Source organism: Clarias gariepinus, chromosome 12 (genome assembly GCF_024256425.1).
Source record: "Clarias gariepinus isolate MV-2021 ecotype Netherlands chromosome 12, CGAR_prim_01v2, whole genome shotgun sequence".
In the NCBI taxonomy this organism is placed as follows: Eukaryota; Metazoa; Chordata; class Actinopteri; order Siluriformes; family Clariidae; genus Clarias; species Clarias gariepinus.
In genome coordinates this window covers 33,609,715-33,621,982 of record NC_071111.1, presented here as the reverse complement: position 1 = coordinate 33,621,982, position 12,268 = coordinate 33,609,715, and the positions used below count along the sequence as shown (strand labels likewise).

The 12,268-nt window shown below is 42.3% G+C and overlaps 25 non-coding genes across 25 annotated transcripts; all 25 read left to right on the top strand.

Moving 5' to 3' along the window:
* Positions 1–126: 126 nt before the first annotated feature.
* On the top strand, positions 127–317 carry LOC128534741 (U2 spliceosomal RNA). The gene has a single exon (XR_008361511.1). It is a non-coding gene; the product is annotated as a U2 spliceosomal RNA (small nuclear RNA).
* Positions 318–842: 525 nt separating this feature from the next.
* On the top strand, positions 843–956 carry LOC128534963 (U5 spliceosomal RNA). The gene has a single exon (XR_008361707.1). It is a non-coding gene; the product is annotated as a U5 spliceosomal RNA (small nuclear RNA).
* Positions 957–1,099: 143 nt separating this feature from the next.
* LOC128535116 (U2 spliceosomal RNA) lies at positions 1,100–1,290 on the top strand. The gene has a single exon (XR_008361845.1). It is a non-coding gene; the product is annotated as a U2 spliceosomal RNA (small nuclear RNA).
* Positions 1,291–1,721: 431 nt separating this feature from the next.
* Positions 1,722–1,835, top strand: LOC128534962 (U5 spliceosomal RNA). Its single transcript, XR_008361706.1, has one exon. It is a non-coding gene; the product is annotated as a U5 spliceosomal RNA (small nuclear RNA).
* A 143-nt stretch (positions 1,836–1,978) lies between these two features.
* LOC128535115 (U2 spliceosomal RNA) lies at positions 1,979–2,169 on the top strand. The gene has a single exon (XR_008361844.1). It is a non-coding gene; the product is annotated as a U2 spliceosomal RNA (small nuclear RNA).
* Positions 2,170–2,692: 523 nt separating this feature from the next.
* LOC128534961 (U5 spliceosomal RNA) lies at positions 2,693–2,806 on the top strand. The gene has a single exon (XR_008361705.1). It is a non-coding gene; the product is annotated as a U5 spliceosomal RNA (small nuclear RNA).
* A 143-nt stretch (positions 2,807–2,949) lies between these two features.
* On the top strand, positions 2,950–3,140 carry LOC128535114 (U2 spliceosomal RNA). Its single transcript, XR_008361843.1, has one exon. It is a non-coding gene; the product is annotated as a U2 spliceosomal RNA (small nuclear RNA).
* A 535-nt stretch (positions 3,141–3,675) lies between these two features.
* Positions 3,676–3,789, top strand: LOC128534960 (U5 spliceosomal RNA). Its single transcript, XR_008361704.1, has one exon. It is a non-coding gene; the product is annotated as a U5 spliceosomal RNA (small nuclear RNA).
* Positions 3,790–3,932: 143 nt separating this feature from the next.
* LOC128535113 (U2 spliceosomal RNA) lies at positions 3,933–4,123 on the top strand. Its single transcript, XR_008361842.1, has one exon. It is a non-coding gene; the product is annotated as a U2 spliceosomal RNA (small nuclear RNA).
* A 545-nt stretch (positions 4,124–4,668) lies between these two features.
* On the top strand, positions 4,669–4,782 carry LOC128534959 (U5 spliceosomal RNA). The gene has a single exon (XR_008361703.1). It is a non-coding gene; the product is annotated as a U5 spliceosomal RNA (small nuclear RNA).
* Positions 4,783–4,925: 143 nt separating this feature from the next.
* On the top strand, positions 4,926–5,116 carry LOC128535112 (U2 spliceosomal RNA). The gene has a single exon (XR_008361841.1). It is a non-coding gene; the product is annotated as a U2 spliceosomal RNA (small nuclear RNA).
* A 540-nt stretch (positions 5,117–5,656) lies between these two features.
* LOC128534958 (U5 spliceosomal RNA) lies at positions 5,657–5,770 on the top strand. Its single transcript, XR_008361702.1, has one exon. It is a non-coding gene; the product is annotated as a U5 spliceosomal RNA (small nuclear RNA).
* Positions 5,771–5,913: 143 nt separating this feature from the next.
* On the top strand, positions 5,914–6,104 carry LOC128535110 (U2 spliceosomal RNA). The gene has a single exon (XR_008361839.1). It is a non-coding gene; the product is annotated as a U2 spliceosomal RNA (small nuclear RNA).
* Positions 6,105–6,621: 517 nt separating this feature from the next.
* On the top strand, positions 6,622–6,735 carry LOC128534957 (U5 spliceosomal RNA). The gene has a single exon (XR_008361701.1). It is a non-coding gene; the product is annotated as a U5 spliceosomal RNA (small nuclear RNA).
* A 143-nt stretch (positions 6,736–6,878) lies between these two features.
* LOC128535108 (U2 spliceosomal RNA) lies at positions 6,879–7,069 on the top strand. The gene has a single exon (XR_008361838.1). It is a non-coding gene; the product is annotated as a U2 spliceosomal RNA (small nuclear RNA).
* A 528-nt stretch (positions 7,070–7,597) lies between these two features.
* On the top strand, positions 7,598–7,711 carry LOC128534956 (U5 spliceosomal RNA). Its single transcript, XR_008361700.1, has one exon. It is a non-coding gene; the product is annotated as a U5 spliceosomal RNA (small nuclear RNA).
* A 143-nt stretch (positions 7,712–7,854) lies between these two features.
* On the top strand, positions 7,855–8,045 carry LOC128534881 (U2 spliceosomal RNA). Its single transcript, XR_008361637.1, has one exon. It is a non-coding gene; the product is annotated as a U2 spliceosomal RNA (small nuclear RNA).
* A 546-nt stretch (positions 8,046–8,591) lies between these two features.
* On the top strand, positions 8,592–8,705 carry LOC128534955 (U5 spliceosomal RNA). Its single transcript, XR_008361699.1, has one exon. It is a non-coding gene; the product is annotated as a U5 spliceosomal RNA (small nuclear RNA).
* A 143-nt stretch (positions 8,706–8,848) lies between these two features.
* Positions 8,849–9,039, top strand: LOC128535107 (U2 spliceosomal RNA). The gene has a single exon (XR_008361837.1). It is a non-coding gene; the product is annotated as a U2 spliceosomal RNA (small nuclear RNA).
* Positions 9,040–9,572: 533 nt separating this feature from the next.
* Positions 9,573–9,686, top strand: LOC128534952 (U5 spliceosomal RNA). The gene has a single exon (XR_008361697.1). It is a non-coding gene; the product is annotated as a U5 spliceosomal RNA (small nuclear RNA).
* A 143-nt stretch (positions 9,687–9,829) lies between these two features.
* Positions 9,830–10,020, top strand: LOC128534868 (U2 spliceosomal RNA). Its single transcript, XR_008361625.1, has one exon. It is a non-coding gene; the product is annotated as a U2 spliceosomal RNA (small nuclear RNA).
* A 541-nt stretch (positions 10,021–10,561) lies between these two features.
* Positions 10,562–10,675, top strand: LOC128534951 (U5 spliceosomal RNA). The gene has a single exon (XR_008361696.1). It is a non-coding gene; the product is annotated as a U5 spliceosomal RNA (small nuclear RNA).
* A 143-nt stretch (positions 10,676–10,818) lies between these two features.
* On the top strand, positions 10,819–11,009 carry LOC128534929 (U2 spliceosomal RNA). The gene has a single exon (XR_008361676.1). It is a non-coding gene; the product is annotated as a U2 spliceosomal RNA (small nuclear RNA).
* A 518-nt stretch (positions 11,010–11,527) lies between these two features.
* Positions 11,528–11,641, top strand: LOC128534950 (U5 spliceosomal RNA). Its single transcript, XR_008361695.1, has one exon. It is a non-coding gene; the product is annotated as a U5 spliceosomal RNA (small nuclear RNA).
* A 142-nt stretch (positions 11,642–11,783) lies between these two features.
* LOC128535106 (U2 spliceosomal RNA) lies at positions 11,784–11,974 on the top strand. The gene has a single exon (XR_008361836.1). It is a non-coding gene; the product is annotated as a U2 spliceosomal RNA (small nuclear RNA).
* The last annotated feature ends 294 nt before the right edge of the window (positions 11,975–12,268 follow it).

Genomic DNA, 12,268 nt, shown 5'->3' with positions numbered 1-12,268 from the left:
AAAGTGAGAAATGAAAGGAAATTTCCTGGTCTCTGGGCCTGAGCTTCCAACCGATGTTACCACCTACCCTCCTGAAGTCATCCCGAAGTCCAGGTGTGAACCCTTGTCTTGGGAAGTTTACGGGTTATCGCTTCTCGGCCTTTTGGCTAAGATCAAGTGTAGTATCTGTTCTTATCAGTTTAATATCTGATACGTCCTCCATACGAGGACCTTATATTAAATGGATTTTTAGATTAGGGAGCAGGAACAGGGGCTTGCTCCATCCGCTCCACGCATCAACCTGGTATTGCAGTACTTCCAGGAATGGTGCACTCATACAAAATGTCAAAGAAAGAAATGTGTATGCACAGTAATTGAAAGGTTTCCAAGTTTTATGTATTTGGGACTCTCACCTTAATTTGTCAAAATTTACATGTGTTGACCATAGATTGATGTAAATTTGGAGACTTGTTGTGAATTACACGAATTATGGATGTTTTCAAACAGGAAATGCCAACTTTACTTTACTTTACTTTACTTTACTTTACTTACTTACTTACTTACTTACTTACTTTTACACACACACACACTGCCCACCACTCCGCCTGCATCTCAGCCCTGCCCATTTACCCCTTTCCCTCCCACACTCTTTTTTTACTGCCTTCCGTTTCTAGGGACACAGCACACAAGTCTCACCTGGTCCTTGTTGGCAAAATTTGAATAGCCCTCATTTCTTACTGCCGATTACTGACCTTGTGCTGCTCCGCCTATTTACAATAACCTTCTTTCACAGGCCCCCTCACCCTAAGGTAGCTCTCTACCTGTGCAACACTGGACCAGGGGCCTGGTCCCACCTCCAAAGTATCTCAGGTTTCTCTTCAATCACGCATAAATCTTTCGCCTTTTACTAAAGATTTCCGTGGAGAGGAACGTTGATGAGTTTACCTTATTTTTGTGGGCTTTGCTCTTGCAAAGCTGATTTTTGATTGTGTTTAAAGTGAGAAATGAAAGGAAATTTCCTGGTCTCTGGGCCTGAGCTTCCAACCGATGTTACCACCTACCCTCCTGAAGTCATCCCGAAGTCCAGGTGTGAACCCTTGTCTTGGGAAGTTTACGGGTTATCGCTTCTCGGCCTTTTGGCTAAGATCAAGTGTAGTATCTGTTCTTATCAGTTTAATATCTGATACGTCCTCCATACGAGGACCTTATATTAAATGGATTTTTAGATTAGGGAGCAGGAACAGGGGCTTGCTCCATCCGCTCCACGCATCAACCTGGTATTGCAGTACTTCCAGGAATGGTGCACTCATACAAAATGTCAAAGAAAGAAATGTGTATGCACAGTAATTGAAAGGTTTCCAAGTTTTATGTATTTGGGACTCTCACCTTAATTTGTCAAAATTTACATGTGTTGACCATAGATTGATGTAAATTTGGAGACTTGTTGTGAATTACACAAATTATGGATGTTTTCAAACAGGAAATGCCAACTTTACTTTACTTTACTTTACTTTACTTTACTTTACCTTACTTACTTACTTACTTACTTTTACACACACACACACTGCCCACCACTCCGCCTGCATCTCAGCCCTTTGAATAGCCCTCATTTCTTACTGCCGATTACTGACCTTGTGCTGCTCCGCCTATTTACAATAACCTTCTTTCACAGGCCCCCTCACCCTAAGGTAGCTCTCTACCTGTGCAACACTGGACCAGGGGCCTGGTCCCACCTCCAAAGTATCTCAGGTTTCTCTTCAATCACGCATAAATCTTTCGCCTTTTACTAAAGATTTCCGTGGAGAGGAACGTTGATGAGTTTACCTTATTTTTGTGGGCTTTGCTCTTGCAAAGCTGATTTTTGATTGTGTTTAAAGTGAGAAATGAAAGGAAATTTCCTGGTCTCTGGGCCTGAGCTTCCAACCGATGTTACCACCTACCCTCCTGAAGTCATCCCGAAGTCCAGGTGTGAACCCTTGTCTTGGGAAGTTTACGGGTTATCGCTTCTCGGCCTTTTGGCTAAGATCAAGTGTAGTATCTGTTCTTATCAGTTTAATATCTGATACGTCCTCCATACGAGGACCTTATATTAAATGGATTTTTAGATTAGGGAGCAGGAACAGGGGCTTGCTCCATCCGCTCCACGCATCAACCTGGTATTGCAGTACTTCCAGGAATGGTGCACTCATACAAAATGTCAAAGAAAGAAATGTGTATGCACAGTAATTGAAAGGTTTCCAAGTTTTATGTATTTGGGACTCTCACCTTAATTTGTCAAAATTTACATGTGTTGACCATAGATTGATGTAAATTTGGAGACTTGTTGTGAATTACACGAATTATGGATGTTTTCAAACAGGAAATGCCAACTTTACTTTACTTTACTTTACTTTACTTTACTTTTACTTACTTACTTACTTACTTTTACACACACACACACTGCCCACCACTCCGCCTGCATCTCAGCCCTGCCCATTTACCCCTTTCCCTCCCACACTCTTTTTTTACTGCCTTCCGTTTCTAGGGACACAGCACACAAGTCTCACCTGGTCCTTGTTGGCAAAATTTGAATAGCCCTCATTTCTTACTGCCGATTACTGACCTTGTGCTGCTCCGCCTATTTACAATAACCTTCTTTCACAGGCCCCCTCACCCTAAGGTAGCTCTCTACCTGTGCAACACTGGACCAGGGGCCTGGTCCCACCTCCAAAGTATCTCAGGTTTCTCTTCAATCACGCATAAATCTTTCGCCTTTTACTAAAGATTTCCGTGGAGAGGAACGTTGATGAGTTTACCTTATTTTTGTGGGCTTTGCTCTTGCAAAGCTGATTTTTGATTGTGTTTAAAGTGAGAAACGAAAGGAAATTTCCTGGTCTCTGGGCCTGAGCTTCCAACCAATGTTACCACCTACCCTCCTGAAGTCATCCCGAAGTCCAGGTGTGAACCCTTGTCTTGGGAAGTTTACGGGTTATCGCTTCTCGGCCTTTTGGCTAAGATCAAGTGTAGTATCTGTTCTTATCAGTTTAATATCTGATACGTCCTCCATACGAGGACCTTATATTAAATGGATTTTTAGATTAGGGAGCAGGAACAGGGGCTTGCTCCATCCGCTCCACGCATCAACCTGGTATTGCAGTACTTCCAGGAATGGTGCACTCATACAAAATGTCAAAGAAAGAAATGTGTATGCACAGTAATTGAAAGGTTTCCAAGTTTTATGTATTTGGGACTCTCACCTTAATTTGTCAAAATTTACATGTGTTGACCATAGATTGATGTAAATTTGGAGACTTGTTGTGAATTACACGAATTATGGATGTTTTCAAACAGGAAATGCCAACTTTACTTTACTTTACTTTACTTTACTTTACTTTTACTTACTTACTTACTTACTTACTTACTTACTTTTACACACACACACACTGCCCACCACTCCGCCTGCATCTCAGCCCTGCCCATTTACCCCTTTCCCTCCCACACTCTTTTTTTACTGCCTTCCGTTTCTAGGGACACAGCACACAAGTCTCACCTGGTCCTTGTTGGCAAAATTTGAATAGCCCTCATTTCTTACTGCCGATTACTGACCTTGTGCTGCTCCGCCTATTTACAATAACCTTCTTTCACAGGCCCCCTCACCCTAAGGTAGCTCTCTACCTGTGCAACACTGGACCAGGGGCCTGGTCCCACCTCCAAAGTATCTCAGGTTTCTCTTCAATCACGCATAAATCTTTCGCCTTTTACTAAAGATTTCCGTGGAGAGGAACGTTGATGAGTTTACCTTATTTTTGTGGGCTTTGCTCTTGCAAAGCTGATTTTTGATTGTGTTTAAAGTGAGAAATGAAAGGAAATTTCCTGGTCTCTGGGCCTGAGCTTCCAACCGATGTTACCACCTACCCTCCTGAAGTCATCCCGAAGTCCAGGTGTGAACCCTTGTCTTGGGAAGTTTACGGGTTATCGCTTCTCGGCCTTTTGGCTAAGATCAAGTGTAGTATCTGTTCTTATCAGTTTAATATCTGATACGTCCTCCATACGAGGACCTTATATTAAATGGATTTTTAGATTAGGGAGCAGGAACAGGGGCTTGCTCCATCCGCTCCACGCATCAACCTGGTATTGCAGTACTTCCAGGAATGGTGCACTCATACAAAATGTCAAAGAAAGAAATGTGTATGCACAGTAATTGAAAGGTTTCCAAGTTTTATGTATTTGGGACTCTCACCTTAATTTGTCAAAATTTACATGTGTTGACCATAGATTGATGTAAATTTGGAGACTTGTTGTGAATTACACGAATTATGGATGTTTTCAAACAGGAAATGCCAACTTTACTTTACTTTACTTTACTTTACTTTACTTTACTTTACTTTACCTTACTTACTTACTTACTTACTTACTTACTTTTACACACACACACACTGCCCACCACTCCGCCTGCATCTCAGCCCTGCCCATTTACCCCTTTCCCTCCCACACTCTTTTTTTACTGCCTTCCGTTTCTAGGGACACAGCACACAAGTCTCACCTGGTCCTTGTTGGCAAAATTTGAATAGCCCTCATTTCTTACTGCCGATTACTGACCTTGTGCTGCTCCGCCTATTTACAATAACCTTCTTTCACAGGCCCCCTCACCCTAAGGTAGCTCTCTACCTGTGCAACACTGGACCAGGGGCCTGGTCCCACCTCCAAAGTATCTCAGGTTTCTCTTCAATCACGCATAAATCTTTCGCCTTTTACTAAAGATTTCCGTGGAGAGGAACGTTGATGAGTTTACCTTATTTTTGTGGGCTTTGCTCTTGCAAAGCTGATTTTTGATTGTGTTTAAAGTGAGAAATGAAAGGAAATTTCCTGGTCTCTGGGCCTGAGCTTCCAACCGATGTTACCACCTACCCTCCTGAAGTCATCCCGAAGTCCAGGTGTGAACCCTTGTCTTGGGAAGTTTACGGGTTATCGCTTCTCGGCCTTTTGGCTAAGATCAAGTGTAGTATCTGTTCTTATCAGTTTAATATCTGATACGTCCTCCATACGAGGACCTTATATTAAATGGATTTTTAGATTAGGGAGCAGGAACAGGGGCTTGCTCCATCCGCTCCACGCATCAACCTGGTATTGCAGTACTTCCAGGAATGGTGCACTCATACAAAATGTCAAAGAAAGAAATGTGTATGCACAGTAATTGAAAGGTTTCCAAGTTTTATGTATTTGGGACTCTCACCTTAATTTGTCAAAATTTACATGTGTTGACCATAGATTGATGTAAATTTGGAGACTTGTTGTGAATTACACGAATTATGGATGTTTTCAAACAGGAAATGCCAACTTTACTTTACTTTACTTTACTTTACTTTACTTTACTTTACCTTACTTACTTACTTACTTACTTACTTACTTTTACACACACACACACTGCCCACCACTCCGCCTGCATCTCAGCCCTGCCCATTTACCCCTTTCCCTCCCACACTCTTTTTTTACTGCCTTCCGTTTCTAGGGACACAGCACACAAGTCTCACCTGGTCCTTGTTGGCAAAATTTGAATAGCCCTCATTTCTTACTGCCGATTACTGACCTTGTGCTGCTCCGCCTATTTACAATAACCTTCTTTCACAGGCCCCCTCACCCTAAGGTAGCTCTCTACCTGTGCAACACTGGACCAGGGGCCTGGTCCCACCTCCAAAGTATCTCAGGTTTCTCTTCAATCACGCATAAATCTTTCGCCTTTTACTAAAGATTTCCGTGGAGAGGAACGTTGATGAGTTTACCTTATTTTTGTGGGCTTTGCTCTTGCAAAGCTGATTTTTGATTGTGTTTAAAGTGAGAAATGAAAGGAAATTTCCTGGTCTCTGGGCCTGAGCTTCCAACCGATGTTACCACCTACCCTCCTGAAGTCATCCCGAAGTCCAGGTGTGAACCCTTGTCTTGGGAAGTTTACGGGTTATCGCTTCTCGGCCTTTTGGCTAAGATCAAGTGTAGTATCTGTTCTTATCAGTTTAATATCTGATACGTCCTCCATACGAGGACCTTATATTAAATGGATTTTTAGATTAGGGAGCAGGAACAGGGGCTTGCTCCATCCGCTCCACGCATCAACCTGGTATTGCAGTACTTCCAGGAATGGTGCACTCATACAAAATGTCAAAGAAAGAAATGTGTATGCACAGTAATTGAAAGGTTTCCAAGTTTTATGTATTTGGGACTCTCACCTTAATTTGTCAAAATTTACATGTGTTGACCATAGATTGATGTAAATTTGGAGACTTGTTGTGAATTACACGAATTATGGATGTTTTCAAACAGGAAATGCCAACTTTACTTTACTTTACTTTACTTTTACTTACTTACTTACTTACTTACTTTTACACACACACACACTGCCAACCACTCCGCCTGCATCTCAGCCCTGCCCATTTACCCCTTTCCCTCCCACACTCTTTTTTTACTGCCTTCCGTTTCTAGGGACACAGCACACAAGTCTCACCTGGTCCTTGTTGGCAAAATTTGAATAGCCCTCATTTCTTACTGCCGATTACTGACCTTGTGCTGCTCCGCCTATTTACAATAACCTTCTTTCACAGGCCCCCTCACCCTAAGGTAGCTCTCTACCTGTGCAACACTGGACCAGGGGCCTGGTCCCACCTCCAAAGTATCTCAGGTTTCTCTTCAATCACGCATAAATCTTTCGCCTTTTACTAAAGATTTCCGTGGAGAGGAACGTTGATGAGTTTACCTTATTTTTGTGGGCTTTGCTCTTGCAAAGCTGATTTTTGATTGTGTTTAAAGTGAGAAATGAAAGGAAATTTCCTGGTCTCTGGGCCTGAGCTTCCAACCGATGTTACCACCTACCCTCCTGAAGTCATCCCGAAGTCCAGGTGTGAACGCTTGTCTTGGGAAGTTTACGGGTTATCGCTTCTCGGCCTTTTGGCTAAGATCAAGTGTAGTATCTGTTCTTATCAGTTTAATATCTGATACGTCCTCCATACGAGGACCTTATATTAAATGGATTTTTAGATTAGGGAGCAGGAACAGGGGCTTGCTCCATCCGCTCCACGCATCAACCTGGTATTGCAGTACTTCCAGGAATGGTGCACTCATACAAAATGTCAAAGAAAGAAATGTGTATGCACAGTAATTGAAAGGTTTCCAAGTTTTATGTATTTGGGACTCTCACCTTAATTTGTCAAAATTTACATGTGTTGACCATAGATTGATGTAAATTTGGAGACTTGTTGTGAATTACACGAATTATGGATGTTTTCAAACAGGAAATGCCAACTTTACTTTACTTTACTTTACTTTACTTTACTTTACTTTACCTTACTTACTTACTTACTTTTACACACACACACACTGCCCACCACTCCGCCTGCATCTCAGCCCTGCCCATTTACCCCTTTCCCTCCCACACTCTTTTTTTACTGCCTTCCGTTTCTAGGGACACAGCACACAAGTCTCACCTGGTCCTTGTTGGCAAAATTTGAATAGCCCTCATTTCTTACTGCCGATTACTGACCTTGTGCTGCTCCGCCTATTTACAATAACCTTCTTTCACAGGCCCCCTCACCCTAAGGTAGCTCTCTACCTGTGCAACACTGGACCAGGGGCCTGGTCCCACCTCCAAAGTATCTCAGGTTTCTCTTCAATCACGCATAAATCTTTCGCCTTTTACTAAAGATTTCCGTGGAGAGGAACGTTGATGAGTTTACCTTATTTTTGTGGGCTTTGCTCTTGCAAAGCTGATTTTTGATTGTGTTTAAAGTGAGAAATGAAAGGAAATTTCCTGGTCTCTGGGCCTGAGCTTCCAACCGATGTTACCACCTACCCTCCTGAAGTCATCCCGAAGTCCAGGTGTGAACCCTTGTCTTGGGAAGTTTACGGGTTATCGCTTCTCGGCCTTTTGGCTAAGATCAAGTGTAGTATCTGTTCTTATCAGTTTAATATCTGATACGTCCTCCATACGAGGACCTTATATTAAATGGATTTTTAGATTAGGGAGCAGGAACAGGGGCTTGCTCCATCTGCTCCACGCATCAACCTGGTATTGCAGTACTTCCAGGAATGGTGCACTCATACAAAATGTCAAAGAAAGAAATGTGTATGCACAGTAATTGAAAGGTTTCCAAGTTTTATGTATTTGGGACTCTCACCTTAATTTGTCAAAATTTACATGTGTTGACCATAGATTGATGTAAATTTGGAGACTTGTTGTGAATTACACGAATTATGGATGTTTTCAAACAGGAAATGCCAACTTTACTTTACTTTACTTTACTTTACTTTACTTTACTTTACTTTACTTTTACTTACTTACTTACTTACTTACTTACTTTTACACACACACACACTGCCCACCACTCCGCCTGCATCTCAGCCCTGCCCATTTACCCCTTTCCCTCCCACACTCTTTTTTTACTGCCTTCCGTTTCTAGGGACACAGCACACAAGTCTCACCTGGTCCTTGTTGGCAAAATTTGAATAGCCCTCATTTCTTACTGCCGATTACTGACCTTGTGCTGCTCCGCCTATTTACAATAACCTTCTTTCACAGGCCCCCTCACCCTAAGGTAGCTCTCTACCTGTGCAACACTGGACCAGGGGCCTGGTCCCACCTCCAAAGTATCTCAGGTTTCTCTTCAATCACGCATAAATCTTTCGCCTTTTACTAAAGATTTCCGTGGAGAGGAACGTTGATGAGTTTACCTTATTTTTGTGGGCTTTGCTCTTGCAAAGCTGATTTTTGATTGTGTTTAAAGTGAGAAATGAAAGGAAATTTCCTGGTCTCTGGGCCTGAGCTTCCAACCGATGTTACCACCTACCCTCCTGAAGTCATCCCGAAGTCCAGGTGTGAACGCTTGTCTTGGGAAGTTTACGGGTTATCGCTTCTCGGCCTTTTGGCTAAGATCAAGTGTAGTATCTGTTCTTATCAGTTTAATATCTGATACGTCCTCCATACGAGGACCTTATATTAAATGGATTTTTAGATTAGGGAGCAGGAACAGGGGCTTGCTCCATCCGCTCCACGCATCAACCTGGTATTGCAGTACTTCCAGGAATGGTGCACTCATACAAAATGTCAAAGAAAGAAATGTGTATGCACAGTAATTGAAAGGTTTCCAAGTTTTATGTATTTGGGACTCTCACCTTAATTTGTCAAAATTTACATGTGTTGACCATAGATTGATGTAAATTTGGAGACTTGTTGTGAATTACACGAATTATGGATGTTTTCAAACAGGAAATGCCAACTTTACTTTACTTTACTTTACTTTACTTTACTTTACTTTACTTTACCTTACTTACTTACTTACTTTTACACACACACACACTGCCCACCACTCCGCCTGCATCTCAGCCCTGCCCATTTACCCCTTTCCCTCCCACACTCTTTTTTTACTGCCTTCCGTTTCTAGGGACACAGCACACAAGTCTCACCTGGTCCTTGTTGGCAAAATTTGAATAGCCCTCATTTCTTACTGCCGATTACTGACCTTGTGCTGCTCCGCCTATTTACAATAACCTTCTTTCACAGGCCCCCTCACCCTAAGGTAGCTCTCTACCTGTGCAACACTGGACCAGGGGCCTGGTCCCACCTCCAAAGTATCTCAGGTTTCTCTTCAATCACGCATAAATCTTTCGCCTTTTACTAAAGATTTCCGTGGAGAGGAACGTTGATGAGTTTACCTTATTTTTGTGGGCTTTGCTCTTGCAAAGCTGATTTTTGATTGTGTTTAAAGTGAGAAACGAAAGGAAATTTCCTGGTCTCTGGGCCTGAGCTTCCAACCAATGTTACCACCTACCCTCCTGAAGTCATCCCGAAGTCCAGGTGTGAACCCTTGTCTTGGGAAGTTTACGGGTTATCGCTTCTCGGCCTTTTGGCAAAGATCAAGTGTAGTATCTGTTCTTATCAGTTTAATATCTGATACGTCCTCCATACGAGGACCTTATATTAAATGGATTTTTAGATTAGGGAGCAGGAACAGGGGCTTGCTCCATCCGCTCCACGCATCAACCTGGTATTGCAGTACTTCCAGGAATGGTGCACTCATACAAAATGTCAAAGAAAGAAATGTGTATGCACAGTAATTGAAAGGTTTCCAAGTTTTATGTATTTGGGACTCTCACCTTAATTTGTCAAAATTTACATGTGTTGACCATAGATTGATGTAAATTTGGAGACTTGTTGTGAATTACACGAATTATGGATGTTTTCAAACAGGAAATGCCAACTTTACTTTACTTTACTTTACTTTACTTTACTTTACTTTACTTTTACTTACTTACTTACTTACTTACTTACTTTTACACACACACACACTGCCCACCACTCCGCCTGCATCTCAGCCCTGCCCATTTACCCCTTTCCCTCCCACACTCTTTTTTTACTGCCTTCCGTTTCTAGGGACACAGCACACAAGTCTCACCTGGTCCTTGTTGGCAAAATTTGAATAGCCCTCATTTCTTACTGCCGATTACTGACCTTGTGCTGCTCCGCCTATTTACAATAACCTTCTTTCACAGGCCCCCTCACCCTAAGGTAGCTCTCTACCTGTGCAACACTGGACCAGGGGCCTGGTCCCACCTCCAAAGTATCTCAGGTTTCTCTTCAATCACGCATAAATCTTTCGCCTTTTACTAAAGATTTCCGTGGAGAGGAACGTTGATGAGTTTACCTTATTTTTGTGGGCTTTGCTCTTGCAAAGCTGATTTTTGATTGTGTTTAAAGTGAGAAATGAAAGGAAATTTCCTGGTCTCTGGGCCTGAGCTTCCAACCGATGTTACCACCTACCCTCCTGAAGTCATCCCGAAGTCCAGGTGTGAACCCTTGTCTTGGGAAGTTTACGGGTTATCGCTTCTCGGCCTTTTGGCTAAGATCAAGTGTAGTATCTGTTCTTATCAGTTTAATATCTGATACGTCCTCCATACGAGGACCTTATATTAAATGGATTTTTAGATCAGGGAGCAGGAACAGGGGCTTGCTCCATCCGCTCCACGCATCAACCTGGTATTGCAGTACTTCCAGGAATGGTGCACTCATACAAAATGTCAAAGAAAGAAATGTGTATGCACAGTAATTGAAAGGTTTCCAAGTTTTATGTATTTGGGACTCTCACCTTAATTTGTCAAAATTTACATGTGTTGACCATAGATTGATGTAAATTTGGAGACTTGTTGTGAATTACACGAATTATGGATGTTTTCAAACAGGAAATGCCAACTTTACTTTACTTTACTTTACTTTACTTTACCTTACTTACTTACTTACTTTTACACACACACACACTGCCCACCACTCCGCCTGCATCTCAGCCCTGCCCATTTACCCCTTTCCCTCCCACACTCTTTTTTTACTGCCTTCCGTTTCTAGGGACACAGCACACAAGTCTCACCTGGTCCTTGTTGGCAAAATTTGAATAGCCCTCATTTCTTACTGCCGATTACTGACCTTGTGCTGCTCCGCCTATTTACAATAACCTTCTTTCACAGGCCCCCTCACCCTAAGGTAGCTCTCTACCTGTGCAACACTGGACCAGGGGCCTGGTCCCACCTCCAAAGTATCTCAGGTTTCTCTTCAATCACGCATAAATCTTTCGCCTTTTACTAAAGATTTCCGTGGAGAGGAACGTTGATGAGTTTACCTTATTTTTGTGGGCTTTGCTCTTGCAAAGCTGATTTTTGATTGTGTTTAAAGTGAGAAATGAAAGGAAATTTCCTGGTCTCTGGGCCTGAGCTTCCAACCGATGTTACCACCTACCCTCCTGAATCATCCCGAAGTCCAGGTGTGAACCCTTGTCTTGGGAAGTTTACGGGTTATCGCTTCTCGGCCTTTTGGCTAAGATCAAGTGTAGTATCTGTTCTTATCAGTTTAATATCTGATACGTCCTCCATACGAGGACCTTATATTAAATGGATTTTTAGATTAGGGAGCAGGAACAGGGGCTTGCTCCATCCGCTCCACGCATCAACCTGGTATTGCAGTACTTCCAGGAATGGTGCACTCATACAAAATGTCAAAGAAAGAAATGTGTATGCACAGTAATTGAAAGGTTTCCAAGTTTTATGTATTTGGGACTCTCACCTTAATTTGTCAAAATTTACATGTGTTGACCATAGATTGATGTAAATTTGGAGACTTGTTGTGAATTACACGAATTATGGATGTTTTCAAACAGGAAATGCCAACTTTACTTTACTTTACTTTACTTTACTTTACTTTACTTTACTTTACTTTACTTTTACTTACTTACTTATTTACTTACTTACTTTTACACACACACACACTGCCCACCACTCCGCC